The following is a 17,442-nucleotide window of genomic DNA, read 5'->3' as shown; positions in this document are numbered from 1 at the left end:
CTCAAAGGTTTAGCCTATGGCCATTGAAACAGCAAAGCCAAAAATCTTGAATTTGGCTGCAATCAGCATCATGTCCTGAATCTAATTAAATGAACTCTGTGTTACAAACTGTCTGCTGCTGTCAGGTCCCGCTCCACACAGAAGAGTAAACCTTACCAGGCCGACTCCAATGTGCCCTGGGCCACTAGCGTCACCTAGTGGCTGGAATGAATCACCGAACACTAGAAACTCCACTTTCAAGTGAGATTACTCTAGAGAACTGTCATTATCAGGGAATTCCCATTCTGCTGCCCATTAAGAAAAACATTAATTAAGGGCTTTAAAAATGAAAGTGAAAAACAGGTATATGACAGGTCTTCAAGAAAGTTTAACTTTTAAACTGGAAGTTCATCAATCACCAACACAGCACTTTTCCAACTTAACCTGCACAAAAGCTCAGAGGCCTCAAATGACCCAGACACCCACGGTGACAACACTGCTGGTCTGTGGCACACATATGGGTAGCAAAAGGACCAACACCCCCAGACACCCTAAACTACAGCTCCTATCATGTACATAAGTCTCCCTCATGTGAGTTCAAGAACTGTAATTCAAAATATACAAATATAGTCACACAATACAAAACATGCAAATACCATTTGCATAAGTATTGGGGAACAGAAGTATTTGATTTTGCAATGCCTGTAAACATATGAGAAATGTAGTGAAAACCTGAAATTGTATACTTGGGATATTCAACTAAAGCAGAAAGTATTTTGGCTCAGTTTCAGGGGCTTTAACTCTACTGGATGATTCTATTGTCTGGTGGAGAGCATTGACATCAAAGCGAGAGGGTATAATAGTGCAGTTATCTCATGGTAGCAGGGAGGCAAAAAGAGAAGAGGCTAGGGCACCAACATCTGCTTCAAAGGCATACTTCCATGACCTAACTTCCTTCCACCAGGCCCTGAAGAGTCCACCCAAGAGTGCCAGAGGCTACCAACCAAGCTGTTAGTATAAAGCGTGGGGGTGGGGGGGAGACACGGGGTGTGTACTTTAGAATAAAAACCAAACAACATTCATTTATGCTTCATATACAGCATATACACATAGCCTGGGGGAAATTTTATGCCTGTTTTTCATACGCCTCCAATTTGAGGTCTGGGATTTGTTTCACCTGTCACATCATATTGGTGCTCAGACTTTGGAGCACATCAGATTATGTTTGGATTAGGAATATTAACCTGCATAACTATTTTTTTCTCATCCTGAGAAGAGGTTCTGTTCCTCTGATTCCTAATAAATCCAAAGAAGGCTGAGAATCACAGCACTCATGAAATACCAGATTTTCCTCAAGGCTAGTAACTTCCTAGGAGTTCCCTGGATGGCAAAAAAAAAAAAAAAAAGCTGCTTTTTCCTCTCATCCTAAGTGATGCAGCACTGTGGACTGAAAAAATGAGTAGTCTGCCCTGGGACCTCCTAGGAAGGTCTGCACCAACTAATTTTTTAAGGGGGCTTTAAAATGCAGGCCAGATGTAAACTGAACAAATCAGGAAGTGGAGACTGGACTCTCTAACCTTCTCATTTTAGCATCTAAATTTGTAACACACACACACACACACACACACACACACACACAAAAACAAAAACAAAAACGGAGACCCACAGTAGCAAACTGACAAGTAACAGAGAGTAGGAGCTGAAGGCAATTTGGAAAAACATAAAGCTAGTGTTAGGTGTTAGGTGCTCAGTGAGGCGAACTTTCAGAAAACATTTTGTATGTGCCCTTTAATTCAAACAAAACAGCTTTAATTCTTAACCCAACCAATCAAAACTTTGGTGAGGTGAAGAACTGCCCAGACTGGCACTCTGCAGAGACAGTGAACTACAAAATATGTAGACAGACTAAGTAAAGGACAGTTGTATAGACAGTGTAAAAGGAGGCTATAGACCTCTCTGTTCTTTGAAAAGCCAGCTTGTTATTGATTACTTCTTATTGGCAATTGATCTTTCTGGAGAGTTTTTACAACTATTAAATTAAAAAAAAAAAAAAAAGCAGCCCAAACATGCAACCAGCACAGCTGACACTGTCAGCATGCCTTTCTTCTGAGGGTACGTGACTAGATAATCAGTCACCAGTCCTCTCCCCTCCAAAACCTGTATCACTGAGTATCTAATAGCCTCCCTGGTGGGCAAGTTTCCACCTGCTGCTACAGGCAGGTGAAGAACCACTGGGTATGACTCCATTAAATGACTCTTGGAACCTTGGAGCCAGCCCAGGAATTTCATCCTACACACCTTTTTCCTGTGTTAATTTTGGTTCACATTTCACCTAGCAAATGGCTGAACTGCTCACATTTAATTTGTGAAACTGTTAGACCGCTGTGGTACACTTACATCACTAAAGGCTCTGCCTTAGCTAAGGTTACTATTGCTGTGATGGAACCATGAGCAAACCAACTTGGGGAAGAAAAGGTGTATTCGGCTCACACTTCCACATCGCTGTTCACCACTGAAGGGAAGTCAGGACAGGAACTCAAGCAGGGCTGGAACCTGGATACAGGAGCTCAAACAGAGGCCATGGAGGGGGTTGCTGCTTACTCTCCATGGCTTGCCCCTGCTTTCTTATAGCATTTCAGGATCACCTGCCCAGGGGTGGCCCTGCACAGAATGGGCTGGGCTCTCCCCACATATCAAACACTAGTTAAGAAAATGCCTTACAACTGGACCTTATGAAGGCATTTTCTCAATTGAGGTTCCTTCCTTTCAGATAACTCTAGCTTGTGCCACGCTGACATAAGACCAGACAGTAAGGCACATTCACAATTGCTCGGTTCCATGTTAGAAGGTGAGAGGAAGATGCCAGTGAAAGGCTTGTTTCCTTAAGAATAACCTGTAAAGGAAACAGCACATTCACCAGAAGGTGTGGCTACAGTCTCTAAAAGACTTATCACAAAAAATAAAACCACTTAAGGACTTTTCCCACCTTCAGTTACCAAGAAAAATCAACCTCAAGACTTCAGAACTTACCGCGCCTACTACCACATGCAGGCCTCACCTTTTCCAAACCTACTTTATTTGGGGTTCTTTTACGCTTACACTTTCTTTCCAACCCACCTGCCCTAGATGGGAAAGAAAAGAGGTTCATGGGAACAGGAGTAGACCTTTTTGTACTCAGTTCCTGAGAGCGATTCCCCTGGTGTAGTCAGCAGGATTTCAACAGACCAGCAATTCCACCAAGTTGCTACTGGAACCTGGAACAGCAGCTGGAACCCAGAGCTCCAAAGCGTTCTCTGGAGCAGTCTTTCTAGGAGCATCTTGAGGTGGGGCGATGAACAGCCAAACAATATCAAGACCCAAAAAGCTCCCGCCTCCTGTTTTTGGGCAGATATCTATCTATATCTCTATATCTATCTATATATAGATATAGATATATCCTTTCAGAGCCTGTATTGTGTTTCAGCTGGCGAAAACCAAACCCCTACATGAGGTGGTTCATCTTCTAGTGGATAAACATCACCTGTTCCCCATCTCACACTTAGGATCAAGTCTGTTCCCCATCTCACACCTGGGATCAAAACAAACCCATGTTTACATCCATTACATATCCCACACTTGGGATCAAAAACCAAAACAAAACAAAAAACAAAACAAAACAAAAAAAACCAAACCATGTGTGCATCCACTACAATTACACCATCTATGTATGTATGGGACAGTCATGTCAGATTTCTTTTTCACTTTTTTCATCTTAGCAAATTTTCAAAACAACAAAACAAAACAGAGCAAAACAACCCAAACAAACAAACCCCCCAAAACAAGAACAAAACCCCCAAAACAACACCTGGGAGAGACAGGCTTGTTTACCTAAGCAAGAACTATTCCGGGGGAGTCACCATAGATACTAGTACCTATTAGCAGCCCAGGGAGAACTCTCTCCAACTGTACAACACTTTACCAGAGGCGCTTTTAACATGCAATTTTCTAGGCGCAAACCAAGCCTCTAGGATTATCACTTCTGATGCTGGAGGCAGAAATCTACATTCACAAAAGTTGTTCTTAACTAATGGATGTTAGGCCCACTAACCTAGAGAACACTAGATTGAACTCGGCTCAACTAAACACGCCTGACAATCATTATAGAGTGTGGGCCTGGGCGACAGATAGCTCAGTGGGTAAAGATACTTGCTGAGCAACCCTGACAACATGAAACCCACATAGTGGAAGGAAAGGATTCCTTCAACCAACCTCCACCGCCATACCATAGCATGTGTGCACCCACACACAAAATAAGTAAACTGCAGAAATACTTTTCTAAATTATATACTGCTAGTAACGGCAACACCGGGGTCACCTGAAAGCAACTGTTTTCAGCACATAGAATATTTTCATTAATTCAGAGATGCCTTGCTGACTGGCTGTTGTTTTGGAGCTTTATACAAATAGAATACGAATTACCGCTTACTAATTAGTGTATCGGGGGGGGGCATGAATGAGGTCAAAAAAGATAGAGGTATTTAAAAAAATAGCTGATGATATCCAACTCCCGGCGCCGGAAGTTCTGATAATGAATGGCGGCACGGGAGCCTAGACTTCCTGAAACCTGTTCTTATTCACCTGTTGGACAACCTAGCGTCAGGTGGACAGACTTCCGCACGCGGGAGAGAGAAATGGCAACCTACGCCGCTCCAAGTCTGGACTAGGGACGGCGGCCCTACGCCCCACCTCTGTCAGCAGCAGCCCTGCACGTGGCCCGCGCGCCTCCCCCTCTGCGCGAGCGGCCGGGCTCTAGCACTCCGGGCGAGCAGACGTGCCACCGGGTGGCCCGCGGCGCACATCGCCGGGTCCCCAGCCCGCCAGCTAGCCTGGGCCCTCGGTAGGTGACCGCTCACTCCGACCGGAGGCCCACACACTGCACACTCACCCTGTTGCGCGTGGACGCAAGTTAACTAGCCCACAGCGTAGAGGGGCGGGACGGCGTGGTCACGTCCAGGGCGTGTTCCCGCTCTAGGCCCCACCCCCGCACACAGCCCCGCCCCCAAACTCCGGCTCCGCCCCCGGACCTCAGCCCCGTCCCCGCCTACCCCTACTGGCCTTCCCCTGAGGAGTGCGCTACCATAGGCATTGTGGTACCTAAAAATCAGTGACTGTGAGGGCGCTTACTATGGATGATACCTCCGAATCTGAAGTTATGGGCTAATCTATCAATTTGGACAGTTTTTTTTTTTCTAACACACGCATATGAAGACGCTTCTTGACGGAGTATCTGTGCTCAGTTGGTCCAAAATTGTTTTTCACTACATATGGCTTTAATGTTTATACAGCTGTTACTAACCTAACATATTTAGTACCAAACATTTTATTTATATTTCATATATTTTCATTCTAATCTTTCTTTTTAAATTTTTATTTATTTTATTGGCTTTATTTTGATCCTGTTCTTGCACCGCCCCCCAACTTTTTTCCAGATTCTCCACACCTCCTTGCCCATCCAATTTCATGTTCTTTCTCTTCTTGATTTTTTTTTTTAAATCAAAACAAATAAAGCCAAAATGCCCAAAATACCAAAACAAAACTTTTTAAAGTACACCCAAAAGGCATGGAGTCTATTTTGTACTAGCCAGCTACTCCTGAACATGGGACGTACCCTAGAGTGTGGTTGATACACCCTTTGGAGAAAACTGAGTTTCCATCTCCCAGTATGTATAAACTGTTAATAGTTCCTTGGCTCTCAGGCTCTGTGAGTTCATATGCGCATCAACCCTGTGATAGCAGGAGGTGCCATTTCCCTAGAGTCATCCACCTATAGCTCTTAAATCTCCTGCCTCCTCTTCCTCACAGATTACTAAACCTTGAGGGAAGGAGTTCGATGAGAACGTCCCATTTCGGGCTGAGGTGGGATGTTTTATGTTGTTTTGTTTTTGTTTTCCGACCATGCTAACTTTTTCACATACAGAATCTGAGAATGAGCTCAAATAATTAGCTTTAACGACTACAACTGTTGTATAGCAGAGCTGGAGCGTGAATTAAAAGCCCGTTGGTTGGTTGGTTGCCTTTTGTGGAAAGGGAGGGGCTTTGACAAAATGCCATTGATTTATACGCAACAGAAACTTACTTGTTTTGAAACCAGGGAGTTCTGAGATTAGGACATAGTGGATTCTGCATTTCGCTGTGTCTGGCGTGTGTCTCCCAACCCAGATTTGGTAAACGAGGCCTTTGGTAAGCATCTTCACAGGCTGAAATGGCAAGGCAGCTCTTTGACATTTTTTTTTTTTTTTTTTTTTAAGTATAGTGAAGCACGAATCAATCCCACTCGTGAGAGCTGCGCCTTCACATTCTAAGCTACCCGCACTGGTGACTACATTTCATCATCTACATCTGGGGTAGACACATCCAGACCATTGAACTCCAGCTACCTATCTTTATGGACCTTACACTTCTGTTTCTTTATCTGTGAACGCGCCTCATTTTCACCTACCTAAGAAAGCTGCTGCAAGCTCCCAGTGACACAGAGCAACGAAAAGAGTCTCAAAACTGCAAGGTGCTATCACCTGAGTGGAATCTGACAAAATCCCACATAGCATCTAAAAAAATATCTTCAGAGCAGGCATCAAGTGCAGTTGGCTCTATGCTCTATAGCGAGACTCGTCAAGCAAGACGAATTAATGTAATCACATCACCTGGCAGTAATCTTTGGGTTTTAGTAACTACAGAAAAGGCAAAATTGCCTCTGAATGGCGCAGGCCAATGTATTTAGTGATTCTACATATGCTAAATCTCCTGGAATGGAAAATATTTGATTTGATAAATTTATACCATCATTGATTAGGATAATTTTACATGTTCGTGTAATTGTATAAGTCTACTGTGGACAGGAGTTGTGCCTAGTCCATTTTGAGATTACCAAGTGTTTGTAACTAATGTCTGTAGAATTATTTCTATGCCTATGTCCTTTCTATTTTCTTCACTGTGTAGAGTATAACTTCTTTTGCAGTTTGTGCCTATAGCAATGTCATTTAGGCTGCATAACGCTTCATTATCAAGTGACACTGCAGATATCTCTTCTCCAAAAGCTCAAAACAGCAGGTAAACAAAATGACTGTTTTCCTTCCTGAGATGTTTTGTTACTTATCCCATCATCTCTACGTCCTGAGCTAGACTTATTCTTGGTTCTGATGAAAATGAGATGTACTCTCTCATGGCTACCTTTGGGGGCACTTGTAAATATGTAAGTGTGAGTGTATAGAATATGTTACTAGCACTGTATAGCTGGACAGAAGAGCCCAGCATCAGGGTGGTAGACTCAATTTTTTCTTGTTTCTGTTTGTTTGATTGGTTTTTTGTTTTTGTTTTGTTTTGTTTTGAATGTTGTAGAGGAGTTTATTAAGTGAGCAAGGGGAGAGAAGGAAAGGGGGGAGGGGCAACCCAGACAGAGGCAGAGACAGGGAGAGAGAGGAACAGGAAGAGAGAGTAGCTGTTTGTTTTTAAGTATTATGAGCTGGGACTGGAGAGATGGCTCACTGGGTAAGAACACTTACTGCTCTTGCAGAAACTCAGGTTCAGTTTCTAGTGCCCATGGTGGATGGCTCACACCAATTCTGTCTCTAGTTCCAGGGTATCAGGTGTGTTTTTCTGGACTCCAAGGGCTTGCAGATGGAGTGCATCAATACACTCAGGCACACACATGTACACATAAAATAATAAGATGACTTTAAAAATCATCAAGAACTAAAAGTGACCAACTGCTCAAAATGCTAGTACTCAGGAGATGACAGTCTATAAATGACATTGCTCGAACTTCCAAGCTGATGAGAAGCAAACCTTCTGACTATAAATTGATTCTGAATATAGAAAAAAGGACTCTTAAAGAGAAAATTATATAATGTTATTTACTCTTTAAATGTTGCATAGCTTCTAGCGAAATAACTAAAGAGTATTCCAAATGTGATGTTTCACTTGAAATTTTAGTTAAAGCCATGCACAAAAGACACTTAGAATTTTTCAGGCTCCATTGTTTGTTTCCTTTTGGGGGGTGGGGTGGGGTGGGACAGAGGTTGTTAGCTGTTCTGGATGCACTTTGTAGATCAGGCTGGCCTCGAACTCAAAGAGAGCCACCTGCCTCTGCCTCCCCAAGTGCTGGGATTATAGGCATGCACCACTGCGCCTGGCTTCCAGGCCCCATTTTAAAGGGCTTCTCCTAAAGATTCCTAATAAACACCAAAAACTCTGAGAAGAACTGTGTCTACTTTTCTGCATGTGAAGGAAGAGACGGCAAGAGGGTAAATAACCGGTAAAACCTCACTATCCACTCATCAGTAGAATAAAGGATTTAATTTAAGCAGCCCAGTTATTTTTGTTTTGGGTTTTTTGTTGGTTGGTTGGTTGGTTGGTTTCTTTTAACAGGATTTGGCCAGGTCCTCTGGGGTTGATAACCAAACACTGTTCATGGTATGCCAGGAAAGAATTCTACCACTTTGATGCATGCCAGCTCTTAGCAAGATTTCTTCCCCTTGGTCCTCTTAGCACCCACGTTGGTTTAGTAAGGGTGTGTGTGTGTGTGTGTGTGTGTGTGTGTGTGTGTGTGTGTGTGATGTTGTGCTGTGCATTCTGTGGTTTTACCAGAATACTGGGCATCTATGGACCAAATGTCAAAGTTCTGGAAGCCCATTTGTGACAGCCTCGTATATCCTAGATATTAGAGAATTTCTTCTGGGAGTACCTCACTCCAACTTTTAGCTTTCCCTTTACTGAGGTTAAGTTCCACCACCAGAAGTCCTGGACACCCTCTTTGGAGATGTAATATGAATAAATAAATAAATAATTTTTTAAAAAATGGACCCAAAGACTTCTTGTAATGATTATCTTAATAAAAGGACCCAAAGAGGTCTTGTGATGATTATCTACATTCAAGCTTCACAAAAAAGTAATAAGAAATTTAAGGGAAATTTGAGGTACAGAAAATTTAGTGGAGTTCTTATATGAGCCTAACAGGAAACTTAAACAGGATTTCTCCTCCTCCAGTAAGCCAAGTAATAATGGCGCCAAACCCTACTCAAGACTTGGTATGTCTTCAGTGGGTTGCTGGCTGTGTGTGGAACTATAAGATCTCCTTTATGCTCACCGGAGCAGCTCTTGGAGAAGATCCCAGCACAGTTGGAAGGACCTGCAATTCCTAAGGCATGGTGTCCACCCCCTTTCACTGCTTCCCCTTCGACATCAGAGAACATTAATGCAGGCATTTCTGAGCATTTAACACTTCACAGAGGTGCTATAGCCACAAGCCCACACATCAAATACATTTTTAGGACAATCACACAATCCCAAAATAGCTTAAAATGTGTTTTGTTAATTAGGTTGTGCCTCCAGGTGAGGTCATATTTATATTAAATCGTGGATCAACGAGAAAGGAGCCTCCGGGCCTGCTGCATAGTTTTTAAATAAATAAAGAACTCAGAGATAGGGTGGGGAAGAGAATATTTTGTGAGAATGAGTTCAAATAATTGAACTGCTTTATAAAAATAATGTAAATTAGAAATAGGAACAAATACAAGACAAAAGAATGACAGGTAGAAACTGACAATGTGGTTAGTTCACAAAATGACCTTCTTAAAGTATGTATCCTTCAGATAAAGCAACTGGTAATTAGACTGAGTTCAATATTTGCTACGACAATGACCATTATATTGCCAAGAAAACTTCTATAGTTTTTCTTGATTGTGAAGTGTCTCTTTTACACTGGACTCCACCACAGACCAATGACACTGGAGTCCAGCAGGAGATTGTATTAGCTGTGGTGGTTATAGTCTTAGGTTTAAATAAACACCCCCATCATTTGGGATTTCTGGGAATGACCATGATTTTATGTATTAGATAAGACAGGCCCCTACCCTAAGATAACAAGACTCATGGTTTTCTTGGGAGAAGAATCACCATATGATAGGAATAGAGCCGTGTGGGCCCAGAGAAGGAATTCTAAAGTTCCTTGTGGAAAGAAATGTAGAACATTAGCGAGTATTTGGGGATTGTGGATGGGAGGTACACCAAATAGAAATTATTAAAGGCAGATGGAATGGGATGGAGACTGGGAGCTATAAGAGGATAACTTAGGTAATATCTGCCTTGCCCTGGGTAAAAGTCTACTCTAAAATACATCAGTTGTCTGTGTTTTCATTGATTGCTAGTGGGTTAGAAAATACTGCTGTAGAGCAACAGTAATTAAAACAGCCAGCATGGTACTGGCAAAGCAATATGCTGGTGGATCAATGGAATTGAATTGAAGACCCAGAGATTAATCCACACACATTTGCTCACTTGATTTTTGACAAAGAAGCCAAATCTATTCAATGGAAAAATGATAACATCTTCAACAAATGGTGCTGGTCTAACTGGAGGTCTACATGTAGAAAAATGCAATTAGACCCCTATTTGTCACCATGCACTAAATTCAAGTCCAAATGGATTAAAGACCACAACTTAAAACCAGAGACATTAATTCAGTTAGAGGAAAATGTGGGGAAGAGCCTGGGACACATAGGCACAGGAGACAACTTCCTGAACAGTACACCAACAGCCCAGGCCTTAATGTCAACAATTAATAAATGGGACCTCATGAGGCTGAGAAGCTTCTGTAAGGCAGGAGACACTGTCAGTAGAACAAAGCAACAGCCTACAGACTGGGAAAAGATCTTCACCAACCCTTCATCTGACAAAGGTCTAATATCCAAAATATATAAAGAACTCAAGAAATTAAACACCACCAAACCAAATAACCCAATTAAGAAATGGGGCTTGGAACTTAACAGAGAATTCTCAGCAGAGGAATATCAAATGGCTGAGAAACACTTAAAGAAATGCTCGTCCTCATTAGTCATCAGAGAAATGCAAATCAAAACGACACTGAGATTCCACATTACACCCATCAGAATGGCTAAGATCAAAAACTCAAATGACACCACATGCTGGCGAGGATGTGCGGAGAGAGGAACATTCCTTCATTGCTGGTGGGAATGCAAACTAGTACAACCACTTTGGAAAGCTATCTGGCACTTTCTCAGAAAAATGGGAATAGGGCTTCCTCAAGACCCAGTTATCCCACTCCTTGGAATATACCCAGAAAATACCCTACCACACAACAGGGATATATGCTCAACCATGTTCATAGCTGCTTTATACATAATAGCCAGAACATGAAAACAGCTTAAGTGTCCCTCAGTAGAAGAATGGACTAAGAAACTGTGGTGCATTTACACTACGGAATACTACTCAGCTATTAAAAACAAGGAATTTCCAAAATTTGTGGACAAATGGATCGATCTAGAAATTATCATAATGACTGAGTTTACCCAGAAGCAAAAAGAGACAAATGGTATATACTCATATCAAGACACTAGTCCAAGGGATATGTCCCATGAAAAACTTTACTTACCAGGAAAGTGGGTCAGAGGAGAGGACATCCTATTGAGACTTTAGGTGAGAGTAGCATGGAAGAATGGGGAAATAGTAGGATCCACAGGGTCCTGGAAACCTGCAAGAAGAACTTTATGACAGGCAGATCTGGGTCCTGGGGTCCTCCTCAAACTAAGGCACTAGCCAAGGAGAATATAGGCAGTAAACTTCAAACCCCTACCAAGACCTAGCTGACAAACAGGATATTCTCCACCGTTGAGTGGAGAGTGAGATCTGACTCTCACACGAACTCCGGTGCCCCTTTTCTGACCACGTCCCCTGGATGGGGAGGCCTGGCAGCACTCAGTGGAAGGATAGCAAGTTACCAAGAAGAGACTCGATATTCTAAGAGCATATATAGTGGGAGGACATCTCCCTCAATCACAGACATAGGGGAGGAGAGAAGGGGGGAAGTGGGAGGGAGGGAAAAATGGGAGGAAACAGGGGAAGGGCTGACAATCGAGATGTAATATGAATAAGTTAATAAAAAATAAATAAAAAAGAAAATACTGCTGTAATAAAAATTAGCCTAATAATAAATATTTATTAGGCCATATTTCTACATTAATCACAACATATATTCATCAGCACTCTTGGATCCCTTCCTTTACTGTAAGATATTCTTCATTAATATATGTCCTTCCTACTGTAATATCATGAACAAACCCACCTTGATAAAAGCCCACTCTTTTTGCCATATGGTGGTGGTGCAGACCTTTAATCCCAAAACTCAGGAGGTGGAGGATTTGAGGCCAGCCTGGTCTACAGAGTAAGTTCCAGGATGGCAAAGGTTACATGAGAAACTTTGTCTCAAAAAAAAAAAAAAAAAACAAACAAAAAGTTCAGTGTTTTAACTTATACTGTTACTTTAAAAGAGTTTTGAAAAAAAAGATGAATGGGAATTTTTTTCAAAATTGATCACATACTCAGTCAAAAAGCAAATCTCCAGACATACAAGAAAATTAAAATGACTCCCTTCATTCTAGGAGAGCAGCACAGATTAAAGCTAGATATCAACAACAGAAACAACAGAAAACCTCAAAACTCATAAAAATTGAATAACTCTCTACCGAATGGAGAAAATGGGACAAGACAGAAATAAAGAAATTAAAGACTTTCTAGAATTCAATAGAAATAAATACATACCCAAACTTATGGGACACAATGAAAATAGTGCTAAGAGGAAAGTTCACAGCTCTAAGTACACCCGGACCCTCCAGAACAAAAAGAAGCACGCCCAATAGGAGTAGATGGCAAATAATAATTAGAGTCTAAAATTGATAAAATAGAACAATACAAAGAATTAAGGAAATGAAGAGTTGGTTCTTTGAAAAAAATCAACCGAACACACAATCCTTTATCTGAACTAACTAAAAGACAGAGAGAAAGTACGCAAATCAATAAGATCAGAAATGATGGGGGCGGGCATAACAACTGACACAGAGGAAATTTAGAGAATCATAAGGAAATACTTTAAATCATGTACTCCACCATATTGGAAAACCTAAGGAAATGGAGAAATTTCTCACTAGGTACTGCCTACTAAAGTTAAATCAAGATAAGATAAACAATTTGAATAGACCTATAAGCCCTAACAAAAGAGAAACAGTCATTGAAAATCTCCCAACCAAAAAACAAACACAAACAGAAACAAACAAAAAGCAAGGGCCAGATGCTTTTAGCACAGAACTCTGCCAGAAGTCCAAAGAACAGTTAATTCCAGTATTCCTCAAATTATTCTACAAAATAGAAAGAGAAGGAACATTGCTCAATTCATTTTATGAAGCCACAGTTAACCTGCCAAACCACATAAAGACTCAACAACAACAACAACAAAAGAGAATTACAAACCAATTCCCTTATGGACATTGATGGAAAACTACTCAGTAACACACTTGCAAACCAAATCCAAGAACACATTAAAAAGGTTATCCACAATTGTGAAATAGGATTCATCCCAGAGATTCAGAGATGGTTCAATATATGAAAACCAGAAAAAGTATTCCATCCATATAATCAAACTGAAAACAAAACAAAACAAAAATACATGATTATCTCATTAGATGCTTGAAAAATCCAAAACTCCTTTATGATAAAAGTCCTGGAGAGATTAGGGATAAAGGGGACATAACTAAACACAATAATGACAATATAAAGCAATCCTATAGCCAACATCACATTGAATGGAGAGAAACACAAAACACTTCCACTAAAATCAGGAACAAGATAAGGATGCCATGCCCACTATATCAAAATTTCTTCAATATAGTACTTGATGTCCTGGCTAGAGCAACAAGACAACTAAAGGAGATCAAGGGGATACAGATGGAAAAGAAGCTATTTGCAGATGATATGACAGTATACATAAATTATTCAATAATTTCCAATAGAGAACTACTACAGATGATAAACTTTTATCAAAGTATCTGGAAATAAAATTAACTAAAAAACCAAACCAAACCAAACCAAACCAAACAAACAAAAGACACATCCCTTTAATCCTAACACTTGGGAGGCAGAGGCAGACAAATCTTCCTGAGTTTGAGGCCAGCCTGGTCTACAAAGTGAGTCCAGGACAGCCAAGGCTACACAGAGAAACCCTGCCTCAAATAATAATAATAATAATAATAATAATAATAATAATAATAATAATAATAATAATGATAGTAATAATAATAATAACAACAACAACAACAACAACAACCATCCTTACAGATTCAGTGCAATCGCCATCAAAATTACAACAAAATTCTTTTTTTTTTTTTTTAATTTTTTATTAATTTATTCTTGTTACATCTCAATGTTTATCCCATCCCTTGTAGCCTCCCATTCCTCCCCCCCCCCATTTTCCCATTATTCCCCTCCCCTATGACTGTTCCTGAGGGGGATTACATCCCCCTATATATTCTCATAGGGTATCAAGTCTCTTCTTGGCTACTTGCTGTCCTTCCTCTGAGTGCCACCAGGTCTCCCCCTCCAGGGGACATGGTCAAATGTGAGGCACCAGAGTACGTGAGAAAGTCGTATCACACTCTCCACTCAACTGTGGAGAATATTTTGACCATTGGCTAGATCTGGGAAGGGGTTTAAAGTTTACCTCCTGTATTGTCCTTGGCTGGTGCCTTAGTTTGAGCGGGACCCCTGGGCCCAAATCTGCCTATCATATTGTTCTACTTGTAGATTTCTAGGACTCTCTGTATCCTTTTATTTTGCTGTTCTCCCATGCGTCTCTCATTTAGAGTCCCAATAGGATGCCTTCCCCTCTGTCCCAGTTTCCTGGTAAGTGAAGGCTTTTGTGGGACATGCCCCTTGGGCTAGTATGCAGATATAAGTGAGTATATACCATTTGATTCTTTCTGCTTCTGGGTTAACTCACTCATTATGATCATTTCTAGCTCAATCCATTTATCCACAAATTTTGGGAATTCCTTGTTTTTAATAGCTGAGTAGTATTCCATAGTGTATATGTACCACAGTTTCTTTATCCACTCTTCTACTGAGGGACACTTAGGCTGTTTCCATGTTCTGGCTATTATGAATAAGGCTGCTATGAACATGGTTGAGCAAATTTTCTTGTTGTGTGCTGGAGCATTTTCTGGGTATATTCCAAGGAGTGGAATAGCTGGGTCTTGAGGAAGCCCTATTCCCATTTTTCTGAGATAGCACCAGATAGATTTCCAAAGTGGCTGTACTAGTTTGCATTCCCACCAGCAATGAAGGAGACAACAAAATTCTTGATTTACCTTGTTAGAACAATTCTCAACTTCATATAGAAAAAAAAAATCCCAGGATAGCTAAAACAATCCTGATCCTGTACAATAAAAGAACTGCTGGAGGTATCACTATCCTAGATTTCAAAGTGCACTACAGAGCTATGGTGATAAACATCACAGGTATTGGCATAAAAACAGGCACATTGATCAATAGAATCAAATTGAAGATCCAGACATAAATCCACACACCTATGAACACATGATTATTTTTATAAAGAAGCCAGATATACACATTGGGAAAAAAAAGACAGCATCTTCAACAAATGGTACTGGTTAAACTAGATTCCTGCATGCAGAAGAATGGAAATAGATCCATACTTATCACTCAGCATAAAACTCAAGCCCAATTGGATCAAAGATCTCAACATAAAACCAGACACACTAAACCTGATAGAAAAAAAAGTGGGGCGTATCCTTGAATACATTGGCATAGGAAACAACATTCTGAACAGAACACTGATAACACAGGCACTAAGATTAAAAATAAATTCATACATAGGACTTCATGAAACTGAAAAGCTTCTGTAAGGCAAAGGACACCATCAATAGGACAAAGCAGCAGCATACACAATGGAAAAGGATCATCACATCTGACAGAGGACTATTATCCAAAATATATAAAGACCTCAAGAAACCAGATACCAACAAACCAAATAATCCAATTAAAAATAGGGTAGAACTAAATATAGCATTCTCAGCAGAGGAATCTCAAGTGACCAAAAAGCTCTTAAAGAATTGTTCAACATCCTTCACTATCAGGGAAATGCAAATCAAAACTACTTTTTGATACCATCTTACATCTGTCAGAATGGCTAAGATCAAAAACACAAGTGAGAGCTCATGCTGATGAAGATGTGGAGCAAGGTGAGCACTCCTCCATTGCTGGTGAGAGTGTGAACTTGTGCAGCTGCTATGGAAATCAATAGGTCCTCAGAAAAATCTACCTCAAGAGTCAGCTTATGCCACTCTTAAGCATATACCCAAAGGATACCCGATTCTACCACAAGGACACTTGCTCACCTATGTTCACAGAAGCTTTATTCATAATAGCCAGAAACTGGAAACAACTTAGACTTAACTCAAGAGAAGAATAGATAAGCAAATGATGTATTACTCGGCTGTTTAAAAAATGACATCAGGAAATTTGCAGGAGAATGGATGCAACTAGAAAAAAATTCATCCTGAATCAGGTAGCCTGACAAACATGGTGTGTATTCACTTATAAGTGGATATTAGCTGTAAGGTAAATGATAAGCAAGCTACAGTCTGTACACCCAGAGAGGTCAGTTAACGAGGACACACAAGGATCTCCCTGGGAAAGGGAAATAGAATAGATTTTATGGGTAGACTGTGAGAAGGGATCAGGGGTGTGTTGCAGGGATGGGATGGGATGGGAGGATAAAATGTGGGGAAGAGATGTCTGGAATTAGGGCCTGCTTAGGAGCGGGGGTAGGGGGATGGGGGTGGAGGGGTAGCGTGGAAACCAAGAGCAGTAGAAACTTCCTGGAATCAATAGAGTGATCCTAATGAGGCCTCTTAGGACTCTCAACTGGCCATCTCTTGTAGCCAGGCAAGGCTTCCAGCAGTGGGACTTAGCTGCTTTCAGTTGAGTTGTTGACCAAGTGGGTCCTGTGCAGATCCCTAAACAACCCAGTTTGGTGCTAGGACAGAAAGCTGCTCTCTGAGAACTGGCATCATGCCCCATTGATGAGGACAACAACCACACAGCTCATTGAATATGGAGAAAGTGTCTACATGGAGCCTTTACCCCTGTGTTCTAGTCTCTTTGGAATGGGAAGGTACTCGGAAGGCCAACAACAGCAACAACCAAAAACAAAAACAACGAGCCAACCAAAAACAAAACCAAAAAAACCCCAAAAAACATAAAACAAAACAACAAACAAAAACAAAACACAAAACATCCTGAGCACAAACCCAGCTACAAAACCTTTGACTAAGGAAATCTGTCCAGCCTACAAGATGTGCTGGGGCAATGGTGCACCAGAACTGGTAGGAGTGTCCAACCAATGATTCATTTAACTTGTGTCCCACCCCACAAGAAGCAACCCATGCCAGCCAGACACAGCTTGGATGGCCAGGAACCAGAGACTGGAGAGCCCAGAGACCTAGGATCATGAGTGCCTTGTCCAGTTGTTGTCGGAGAGGTTTCCTCCAGGAGCAGATGCAGAGACCCACAGACGTTGTCTGGAGAGAGATTTTTAAATTAGAGGTCTCCATTGGGTTC

This window comes from Acomys russatus, chromosome 8 (assembly GCF_903995435.1).
Source record: "Acomys russatus chromosome 8, mAcoRus1.1, whole genome shotgun sequence".
In the NCBI taxonomy this organism is placed as follows: domain Eukaryota; kingdom Metazoa; phylum Chordata; class Mammalia; order Rodentia; family Muridae; genus Acomys; species Acomys russatus.
This window is presented reverse-complemented; position numbering follows the sequence as displayed.